The sequence below is a fragment of the Sarcophilus harrisii genome, chromosome 1 (assembly GCF_902635505.1).
Source record: "Sarcophilus harrisii chromosome 1, mSarHar1.11, whole genome shotgun sequence".
Taxonomy (NCBI): Eukaryota; Metazoa; Chordata; class Mammalia; order Dasyuromorphia; family Dasyuridae; genus Sarcophilus; species Sarcophilus harrisii.
In genome coordinates, this window is record NC_045426.1 from 174,899,598 (window position 1) to 174,911,424 (window position 11,827).

Here is an 11,827-nt window from a genome sequence, read left to right on the forward strand (position 1 = left end):
CTTTGCCTTTCTCTTAAAAATAAAGAACCTGTATTGATGATAATTGAAGACACACAGAAGACCCAGAATTCTTTACCAAAAGAGGGAGAGGCATCTTTGGCAGTATGATGTGTTAATCTTTTTTTTTCCCACTCTGATCTCATTTTTAAAACAAGGATACACAATGGTAGCTAACAGGATGAGATCAGATATGCTATAATAGGGAGGTTGAATACAAATAAGTAATAAGAAAAAAAGCTATGGGATTGTACTTATCTTTTTAAGGAATTATGGAGTGGTCAGGTGTTTGAAAAAGAGTAAATTCTGATAGGCAATTAGGAGAGGACTGGTAAGGAATTAGGATTAGGTGAACCCAAAAGTATATATATAACTTTAAAGGTTTTGCTTCTCACACCTGGCTCTGAGAAGGGAAATATCTATCTATTCTTTCTCTCTCTGTAAATATATGTGTGTGTATATATATGTACAAATATGGCATACATGCATGTGTCTCTCAAACTATCTGTATATCTATCTATTTTGCTTATTGATTTATCTACTAATTCATTGATTCATGCAACAAGTATTTATTAAGTAGCTTCATTAGGTCATTATCAACTTAAATCTCTAATTGATTTAAGCTGTGAGAAGATGATTCGGTTACATGAGCAGTAAACTGTAAAGGCTAAGCACTCACAAATAGAGTTAAGTGTTGTAATCAAGTAAAACTTACACAAGTTAATGTGATACATTTAACTGGCTACATGATCGTTATTGTGCTGAATGGCAATGAGGCATGGAAAGGAAGTAGTTTGCATAAATGTTCCTAATTAGTATTTCTTGTATGTGACCAAAGAAAATTTTTACAGTTTTTCTGTTCCTTGTTAAGTCACCAATATCCACAGTAAGTATCAGTGTCAACAGTTTTCCTTGTAATCATAAAGGGTTTCATCATTATCATACACATATTAAAATGATCACACAGTAGTAATAATAAATTATATAGTCCTTTTTGGTCTAAAATTCTTTTTTACTTTCTTTATATTACCTCCCATTATATATTCTATGCTACCCATTATATCCTGAACATATTCCTCTTTTTCCTGCTTTAGTGCTTTTGTTCCCAGGAGTGGATTGCTTTCCTACTAATCCTTCTGGATTTAATAAATGTATTTTTCCCACCAGGGAAGCTTCCATGATCTGACCTACCCCTGCCACCTACTGGAAATGATTTGTCATTCCATTAGCTAACTCTGTTTATAAACCTTTCATGTATTGGATATGTTTAATTTTGTATCCTTGTGTTTCCAATTTGGATACAGTGGGGATGATAGTGCATCTGACTATGTATGACTCAGTGCTGAATGGAGAATCCTGTTAGAGATGGTGAAGCAACCATTTATTGTTCCTTAAAGTAGGAAGAACCAATGACTCAATGGACCTTTAAAAAGAAGCAACTTTATTTCTGGCTCTCTCTTGGATTCTCCTGTGTATCTCTCTTTCACTAGCTTCCTCTTAAAGATTTCAGGTAGGGATCATCACCATTTCCCTTCATTGAATGGGATTCATGAATCCCATTCATTCCCTTCATTCCCTTCAGTATAGCATAAGCTACACACCTATATGTGGCAATTGGAAAACAGGACTCAATAAGTCTTAGACAATGCAGAGCTCAAGTGAAAGGTAACAGTGCTTATTTAACAATCTGGCAAATTGCTTTATGTTCTGATGAGAAATATATGATGAAAATTCTCCATCTTCTAGGAGAGTATAACATTTGGCACATATGAAGTTATGCTAAATCTTGTTTTAAGACTTTCTATCAATGTGCTCTTGTAGTTTATGCTTAGCATTTCTTCTGTGTATAGGAAAAATACCCCTGACATACCTGATCCATCTTATACTTTAAGTACCATCCCATTTCACTCATTAAGGAGACTCTATACATGAGACAAAACTTAAGTTTTAAATAGAAGTCAGAGTGAGTACCTGTTTATAATGTATCAAAGAATGGGAGAACAGGAAGTGTAGCTAGCCCTTTTCACTAGAAGCCAAACTTTCTCAGGACATGTACTTTATGTCTGACTTCAGAGTAGAACACCTCTAATGGAGAAGGAATCTGAGAGAATGCCCAGCTTTACTAGATCTAATAGTAGGTTTTAATGTTATAATAATTAATAAATAAGTGTGTAATATGCCCCTTAGGTTCTTATTTATCTTTATATCTCTTCTAATGTTCTTCATAGAATAATTGCTTAGAATTCTGGTTGAATTAAATTTATTTATCTTATTTGATCCCCATAACAAGCCTGTCAACTAGATATTATGTTTTTCTTTCCATTTCACAAATGATGAAAATCTCACAGGGAACTGATAAACTTGGCCAAGATAGAACAACTGATAAATAAGCATCCTGAATTGCACTCATCAATATTTGCTGTGGTCCAAGGCCACTTATATTAGAATGCCCTAGATTATTGCCCCATCCCTGTTATATTTCTGAGAAATGTATCATCCAGCCACACCTGAGGAATCTTGAATAATTTATCCAGATAATCGTTGAGGTACAAAAGGATTCAAAAAAGAGTAGCCAAAATGGTGGGGCAAGAAGCTAAAATAATCTTCCTGAGAAGACAATATGATCACCGTTTGCAAGGTGGCATGGTAACAACCATAGGGTCTTTATGTAAATGATTTGGTACAAATGAGACTAGAGTTTGGAATTCAATAGTGAGATGCAGGATCTCATCTGTGCTCATATAAAAAAAAAAGTAGAGTGAAGGGAATCCAATCAGGGATCAGTGGAAGTGGACCAGATGTGATGTGATTTCATCACGAATGGAAAATTTTTCTCTGGTTCTACAATATATAAATATGTGTCCTCAGCCTGAATCTTTTAATAGATGACAAAATGGGATCTCAAGATGTATTGCTAGAACTATAAAAAGTATGAAGAAGGTGATAGCAGGCTGATACTATATCTTGCTTTAGTCAGATTATTTCTGAAGTATTGCATTCAGCTAAGAACATCATATTTTATTTGTTTTTTTAAACTATTTATTTGTAAATCTTTTTATAGCATTTTAATTAATGAACCTATCCATATTTTTCCTTAATCAGTGAGCCACTTCTTGTAACAAGGAATGGGAGGGGGAGGAAGGAAGGAAGAAAAGAAAGAAAGAAGGAAGGAAAGAAATAAAAAAAGGAAATCAGGCAGGAAGAAAGGGGAAAAACACAGTGTAATAAAGCCAATGAATACCTCAACTTATTGATGGCAAATGCAATATTCCACACCAGTAGCCTGCATTTTTGAAGAAGCTAATGCATTTTCTCTAGATAAAACAATGCATTTAAAGGTAGATATTGAGAAGCTGGAGCACATTCAGATGAGGTGACCAAGATTTTGATAGGATTTGAAGTACTGGCATATTGGAATCTATTGAAAGGACTAATTGGGAGGAAAGGTATGATAGCTATCTTCAAATATTTGAAGGGATGTCACATGAAAGGTTTACACATTTAACCTTCTGGACTCCAGAGAGAAGAGTTAAATAATGAAAGTTTTAACAAGACAATTTTTGGCAGGCTTCTTAACAATTAGGACTAACCTAATATGGACTGCTTCAGCATTTAATAAATCTCTTGGAATGAAGATGTTTGATTAGAGTCTCAGTGATAAATGCATTAAAAAATGTCATTCAGGTGGAGTATAGTGGTGAGAACATTAGAATGGGAGTCAGGAGATCTGAATATTTTGTTAACTGGCTATCTAGCAAATTTAGCTAAAATTTTTGTTATTGTTATTCAGTCCTTCTCTTTGTGACCCTACATGGGGTTTTCTTGGCAAAGATACTAAAGTATCTTGATATTTACTTCTCCAACTTATTTTACAGATGAGGAAACTGAGGAAAATTGAATTCAGTTACTTGCCCAGACTTTCACAACTGGTTCAAATTTGAATCAGTTTTCCTGACTTTAGATCCTGCACTCTATCCACTGTGCCATCTAACTGCCCTTAGTTAAATCACTGAAACACAATTTCCTCATGTGTAAAAAAAAATAAAGAAGTTGGGAAGTACTACCTCTGAAGACCCTCCCTATTTGAAACTTCTGATCCTAGCAAAGTCCCTATATATTAAAGAATAATTAATTTGGAATATAACTTTCCCAAAGTCACACTGGAAATTAATTTCAGGACAGATTAAATGTATCTGTGAATTGGAAATATATATGATAGGAATACAATGTGATTTACCTACCATATATGTTATATCTCAGTTAGACAGCTAGATGACCCAATGGATCAAGTGTAGAGCCTGGCCTTAGGAAGTCATCAGTTCAAATTTGGTCTCAAACAATTACTAGCTATGTGGTCCCAGGCAAGTCACTTAATCCTGTTTATCTCGATTTTCTCATCTATAAAATAAACTGGAGAAAGAAATGGCAAAGCACTTTGGTATCTTTGCCAATGGGGTCATGAAGAGTCAGATATTACTGAACAACTTAACACAGTATCTGACCCTTAATAAATGCTTGATCCCTTCCCACCTCCTTTTTTCTTTACTGTAAAATGGGGACATTAACGGTCCCTATCTCTTAGGATTGTCGTGAGGGTCAAATGAGATGATATTTGTAAAGTATTGTGTTGTAAAAGTATCGTAAAGCATAGTGAGCAGCTAGCTGGCACAGGAGATAGAGTAACAGACTTGGGATCAAAAAGACTCGTCTTCCTGAGTTTAAGTATAGCCTCAAACACTTACTAGTCAGGCAAGTCACTTCACCTTGTTTGTCTCATTTCCCTCATCTGCAAAATAAACTGGAAAAAGAAATGGCAAACCACTCCAGTATCTTCACTAATGAGGTTATAAAGAGTCAAATATGAGTGAACAACAACGTAGCAGATACCTGGCACTTAATACATATTTGACCTCTTTCCCCTTCCTTATACAGATTAATGACTTTCAAAGAATTAGAATGCAACAAAAATACATAACAATCAATCTTTGAAGAATACAAATTAATCTTTTAAAAAATATGTCAGAAGACACTTTAGTGGCCTGTGATGCCTCTTGTGCCTCAGGCTCATTATTGGGATGTCAGTCATCCTTTATTTGAAGGTGATAATTTGGATTTTGGATTAAAAAAAGTTTCTCATGTAAGCAAAACTTTATAATTTATAAAAAGAGTAAAACTTGTAGAAATAGGTTAGCAATTTAAGTACTGTAACAGCAGACTCACATAATTTTCTAGAATACTTCATCAATACCATCTTCTTTCCAAGATCCTCGGAGAGCCAGTTAGCATACTAAGAATGAGTACCTCTCCATTCACTCACATGCTTCAGGGTCTCCACAAGAGGGCTATACTCTGATGTCATGCCTGATAGAGCCTGCTCTGGAATTTTGGCACTTTCCCTCCATAAGATTATGGCAATTCACAATGTTTTCCTTTCTTCATTTTGCTTCTCTTAGATTTAAGCTTTTGGTTTGAAACAATTAATAAATGTCTTATGGATGCCATGCTAATGATTATTCTTCAAGTGAATCTCTATTTTAAACTTCATTTGAAATTTAAGTTGTCTTTTGCTGGCTGGCAGTGAATCTTTTGCCCTAACTTATAAATATGATTGAATCGTATTTGTTTATATAATGATATGTTTCTGGTGGATAGAGAACTCTTCAAAGTAAATATTAAGATAATAAATCCTGTCTTCAGTTTATGGGTGATGTCAATTATAGTCATTACATTTAATCAACATTGGCTATTACATTTTTGAGTATTAGTGAAATACAGTACTTACTATAGGGTAGTTCTTTTATCTTCCTAGTGTGATTCCTTGCTATATACAGAACTAGAGTTTTCTTGGATGGAAATTTCTACTGCAGGTCTACAGGCAAAACCACATTTGCTGATTACACCTCTAGAGCACAACATGTAACAAATTAATCATTTTTTTCTGCTGAGATATTTTACCTTGCATAATTTGAATTTCAGAACTTTTTTTGATTAATGCAAAGGCAAAGTTTCCCATTGCTACAGCTTGAATACTGTAGCCATTACCTCATATATCATACTAAGAGCCTATTAGAGTTATAATTCATATACCTCTGGAGAAAAGTTTTCAAAACAACCACTGCAGTCTACAGATGGATTGCTCTTCTATGAGATCCTAATGCCTCTTTTAAATGGTTGTTTTGCATGTAATTGATCATGTCTAGGATTTCCACTCCAATATTAATTAAGGAGAAGCATGAATGCTGCTCTGAATCCATATCTAAGAAATGGGAATATAAGGAAAGTATTCGATATGCTAGTAGTCTTAGCCAGTCTCTTAAACTTTAAACAAATGAAAATATTTTTGTAAAATAATTCCTCCTGCATCTACTGTAAAAAAACCAATAACCTTTTAACCAGTATTTTTCCAATAAATGAAATATTTCTATAAATAACATATATATATATATATATATATATATGTCTTTCTGACTTACTAGAAGTTTCTGTATTAGTATGTGATTATAATCTTCTTGAGGACTATGATCATACATTAGCCACTCAAACATATCAACAATGGGCTTTGCAGACATTTATTCAATTTCAGAAATGATTCATAATGGCAAAAGTCTCTCCCCATGCTTTCACCTATTAACAGGAACTATACATAGTTGCTAAAAATAAATTTTGTATGAAGTGTGAGCTGTCTTTATTTGCCTGAATGATTCAGTATTCTCATGGAAACATCTATTTGGTGTCAAGCTGCCTACTACAAAAGCTGGACTGATTTTAATGTTACAAGTCGGCAGTTCATAAGGAGAAAAGAAATTACCACCTTATGCTTTCAATCTGCTAAAATTGCTTAAGTTCACCAATTGTATTTAATAGGCAGATTTGTTACTGATTGATCCTCATCGGAAATAGACAGTAAAAATTTTCCTTGAGTCATCCACTAGATGGCACATAATGACCATCTCTTAACTCATATAACCTTCACAAAACCTCCCATTCATAGAGTAAATAAAGGACTGCATTATTAATTTATGCCATTGCATCCACTCTACAACTAATATTTGTTTAACTAGCTGTTTCTTCTAATCCTCCTTAAACATTATTGATTGAAATCCTAAGTACAATTAGCCCCCCCCCCCCTTTTTCTTTTTAACCCCAGAGAACATTTTGTTACTTCTAAATTATAGGCTCCGTTTTTTTTTTTTTTTTTTTTTTTTTAAACACCAGACTAAGTACTATGGTTGCTAATGGCGGAGCCAGAATGTCTAAAAATTCATTAAAAGTAAGAGAAGAAGGTTGTAATCTGAAAAGGATTTTTCAAGTTCACTTTTCATTTTGTTGGAATTTTAATTGGTTGACTATTTGAGCAATTTAAAGATGCAGAGCATGAAGTAAAAACTACTTGAAGAAAAATGCAAGTTCAAAAAGCTAAATTTTCAAAAGAAAAAGAATTTCTACATGTGATTGTTAATTATTATTTTGAAAATTTATATGCTGGTAGACATCAGGATTCTAAAATTTTCAGTTTGTCAGGAAGTAGCAAACCTGCCACACCCAACAGACTAAAAGGCAGCACTACATTTTCCAAACTGTACTTAGAAGAACTATTGCCCACAAAGTGTCTTGCTATATATTCAGAATATATTTATATTGGATGTGTTACTTGCTCCCAAGGGAAAGGAAAGGAAATGAAACCACTAGGGATATAATGAAATGATTCTTCTCTGTGCAAGCCTCTCCAATACTTTTGAATTGGACTGTCACTCAGTTGTCTGAGAGACAGGGGTTTGCTGCAAATAAATGGTTCACTTCATAAGAACATGCTGTAACTTTCTTCTTGTTTCTCAGTAGAAAATTTTCAGCCATTAGGTGTCCTTATTAGGAAAATGGGACGCTAGACACATTTTTAGAGATTCAGTTTTTTTTTAAAGTTATATTTTTCTGAATCTTGACACCTCTCCCACACCTTTTAAAACAACTTTGAAATTAATAAAGTTCAGTTGAATTTTTGTTCAACTCTACTTCTTAACTAAAAATATTAAAATTATGAAAATTGAATTTCTATGATAAAGTACTTTGGAATTTAAAAATTTAAAAGTTACTATTTCCTGTATGTACACTCTTAGCTTTCTGTTTCTTATTTCATTGAAAGGAAAGAAAAAGCCTTTCTTCACATATCAATTTTATCATAACTTGGAAGATAGGTTGGTTTGTAAAGATAGACTTGAGTTGTTAATTTAATTTGAACACTGAGTCTACAGTAAAGTTAGAAAAAAGATGAAAAAGTTAAAGATTGAGCCAATGACAAGAAGTAGTTATACAGATTAGGAAAAGTCACATAATGAATTATTCACAGATAATGTATTATATATTTAAAAGAGCACAGTTAAAAACTTTAAAAATTATTTACTGCAACTGTTTGAAATTCATGCTAATTGAGTAAACTGGAATCATCAAATGGAAATGGTTACCAGAAGCTCCATTTGTAGTGAATAAATACTGTATTACATTGAGGACTGAATTCACAGGTTTCCTTTCTCGAAAACCGTTAGCTTCCAAGAAACCAGTCTGTTTGATTTTATGACATCACACTGGAATATGTATAGGCACACTTTCCACCCTGAAAATTCCCAAATGCGTTGGTCACTTTATGTATTTTTCCAGGGATAAATGAAAATACATTTTATTTTGAACATAGCAACTATATTCAACCTAAGAATTGTGTTGCATCCAAATCCCAAATGGTTCATAGCTTTTTTTGCCTTGGTAGCTAAAGTTACTTCATAAATTCTTACAATAGCTTCAAGCTTATGGTTTAAATAGAAGTATTTTCAAGAAGTCAATGGAAAGGTATATCTACCCATTATCTGCCTTTATTTTATATTTCATAATTGTCCAGATTTCAGTGTTTTACCTTTCCAATTAGCACTAGGCACCTGAGCCAAAGAAAGATGCCTTATATCAAAGACTAATAACTAACAACTTTCATTATAGAAGACCTCCTTTTTCCTAAAACAAAACTCATTAATCTGGAGTGGTCATTCTCACTTCCATTTTTCAGCTTTTCCTTCAGTCTGCACTATGACTTTTCTCATCCCAGGTGCTGTAAATTCCTGTTGGAATAGAGTTGGAAAAGTCATCTCTTAGAAGCCATGAATCTAGGAGATTTATAGTACCCAGGAGAAAGCCAGCAGAATAAAGTATATAATTTTCACATTGCAGGCTGAACCTGTGGACTGCAATAAGATATTTTATCTGTTAATATAGGATCCTTAAAACTTGCATAATTCAGATATAAACACAAGGATGTCATATGCAGTTGTCATCCCCAAATTAGGTAAATTCAAAAGAAGAAAGTGTGTGTATGTTTAAAGGAAAAAAAAAATCAAGGTAGTTGCAGTATATGCTCTGAATTCTTGAAGGCAATCCATGAGGACCATCTTACAAGAGGGAAAGAAAACCATCAATTCTAAAACTTTTACCTTGTCCTGAGCTCCAGAAGTTGAGGTGCTCTCAAGTTCTGCTGAAGTTGAAAACGGGAGATAAAGTGAAGGCAGAGTTCTTCTTGCTCACCTTAAGACTGTGTGTGTGTGTGTGTGTGTTCAGAATGTCTCTTTGTGCCTCTGAATGGCAGAGGTCCTGATCCAGGGAAGAAGGAGCCACTTTTTCAGCGAAGGCAAAAGAAAAGCAACGCGTCATAAGCAAAGTACGCCTCCAAGATCCCTTAATTATAGCCCAACGTGCACTCCATGCAAACTTCAGGGAAGGCGGGGGATGGGAGGGGGAAAGCACAGCGCTTGTCTTAGATGAGATTCTTCTCTGTTCAGAGCAGTCCCCTGCCCTTTGCTTCAAATAAGGCAGCAGCAGCCACACACCCACTACCCCCCACCCACACCACACCTCCTGCTCTCACCCCACCAAATTTAAAGCAAAGCTAAAGATATTGAAGGGAGGGGAGGGTCTCCAATGAAATGATTTCGGAAGCAATGAAGTGTGTGTCAGGAATCCTGGGACAGGCTACATGGGACCTGCTGCTTTTGAGCTAGCCCTCTTAGAAGAAAGACCAAGAATGGGTGGGATATCCTCCCCTTCCCCTCCCCCTACAAAAAACGCACCACACAACAACAAACAAATTAGAAATAGATTGGGCTTGGAAAAGTAGAAAGCAGACAGCTGTTAAAAAAAAAAAAAAAAAAAAAAAGATGAAAGCTTCAGAGTTGAGAGGAACATCTAAACCAAACTCTGCCAGATGTAGTCGTACTTCCCAGTTTTATTGGGTTCAGGGGTGGTATTTGTTTTAAATTCTCCTTAAACAAATAACACCAATTGTATTGCCTCAGATGACAACACAGACAACCTGAATTTATTTATAGGGTGAAGAATGCGGGTTAGGGGATGGAGGGAGAAAACTGGGTGGGTGGGGTTGGGATTATGCATCTACGGTCCAATATTAGAACCAGATGGACACACACACACACACACACAGACATACAGACACACACATCCCTAAAATAAGTATGAAGAAGATGGTGGGACATAGAGGGAACACTCCTTCTGAGCAAACAGACATTTATTTATAACTAGAGAGAGAGCACATAGGTCCATTGATTCCCGCCTTAAGTAACCAAGGTTTTTGGAGAGGAAAAAGCTTCATATTTCAATAACAGAGCCACCTTTGATGGAGACTAGGAGGGGAAGGGGGAAAAAAGGGGGGGGAGAGAGAACACCACACCGCAGGAAGAAAACGGCAGTTGAATTAGCTCGGGAGGAGTGAGCTGGAGTGGGCACAGGACTGGCTACAAGCAAATAAACCCGAGTTGTCAATAGTAGGGGGAAGAAGCACAGCCCAAAGCAAACTGGTCTCGGGGAACTGGGGGAGTACAGGAGTCTGTGGCTTGCAGGAGTGCCTGGAAATTATCCAGAGTCGTTTCAACCGTTCCTCACACGCCACTTTTCACCTTCACCACGCCCAGGAGGGGAAAGGGGGAAAGAGGTGAGCCGGGTAGGTATCTTCACATCCAAAGGCATCTATCCTGTTCTTAAGAAGTCTAAAGATGCTTCTTTAGGACTGGGGTTTGTTCTCCGCTGGCGGCTGCAAGCGGCGCTATTGTCTTAGGTATCGCGAGCCCGGCCGAAGCCAGATCTACACAAGGAGCAGGAAGGGGATGGCGAGATAGGAACCTTGAAAAGAGGGAAGAGGCTTCCCGCCATCCCCAGAGGCGAGCAAAAGTGGCTGCTTCTCTCAGCCTTCCTATCCTATACTGGGAATGGAGGGACAGATCTATCGTGAATTAACTGTTACTATTTGGAAAAGACTTAGAAGAAAATGTATCCCTCGCGCACACACATACAAACACCGACCATCGCTAAATTAATAATACCCTAATTGAGATGAAGCAATTAAAAATAAATCAGAGCATTGGTGATTCATGCAAAAAGCTCTTTCCTTCCTTTTATTCTCTTCACAATGATCTGGGAAACAACTTTTTTTTCCCTTTCCTTTTTAAAAATGGAGATTTAGAAATGGAGATTCTACATGGGCAAATGATTTATTAAACAGGGCACTTTAGAAGAGGTGACAGCTCTTCGATGTGATTATTTATAGGAAGTTTTAGTAATTAAAAAAATTTTCTCAAAGCATCTCAGCGTTTTGAGTTTTAGTTTTTTTTTTTTTTTTTTTTTTTTTTTTTTTTTTTTTTTTTTTGGCAATGACGACTAATGAACTATTGAAATAGCTAAAATATGATGCCAAGAATAAACATTTCTCCTAATATATAAGACTTGTTTTTACAACTCTTAACATAGGCTTCTCATGACATTTTATGTAAAGTATAATTTACAT

The 11,827-nt window shown here is 35.5% G+C and overlaps 1 protein-coding gene across 1 annotated transcript in view; it reads right to left on the minus strand.

The window, feature by feature from the left end:
* The window catches only part of HAPLN1 (hyaluronan and proteoglycan link protein 1), a 98,340-nt gene extending 88,588 nt beyond the window's left edge, over positions 1-9,752 (minus strand). The window contains exon 1 of the mRNA XM_003759868.3: positions 9,468-9,752. The gene's annotated coding sequence lies outside the window, so the exon portion shown is untranslated. The remainder of the gene's footprint in view (positions 1-9,467) is intronic.
* Positions 9,753-11,827: the final 2,075 nt, after the last annotated feature.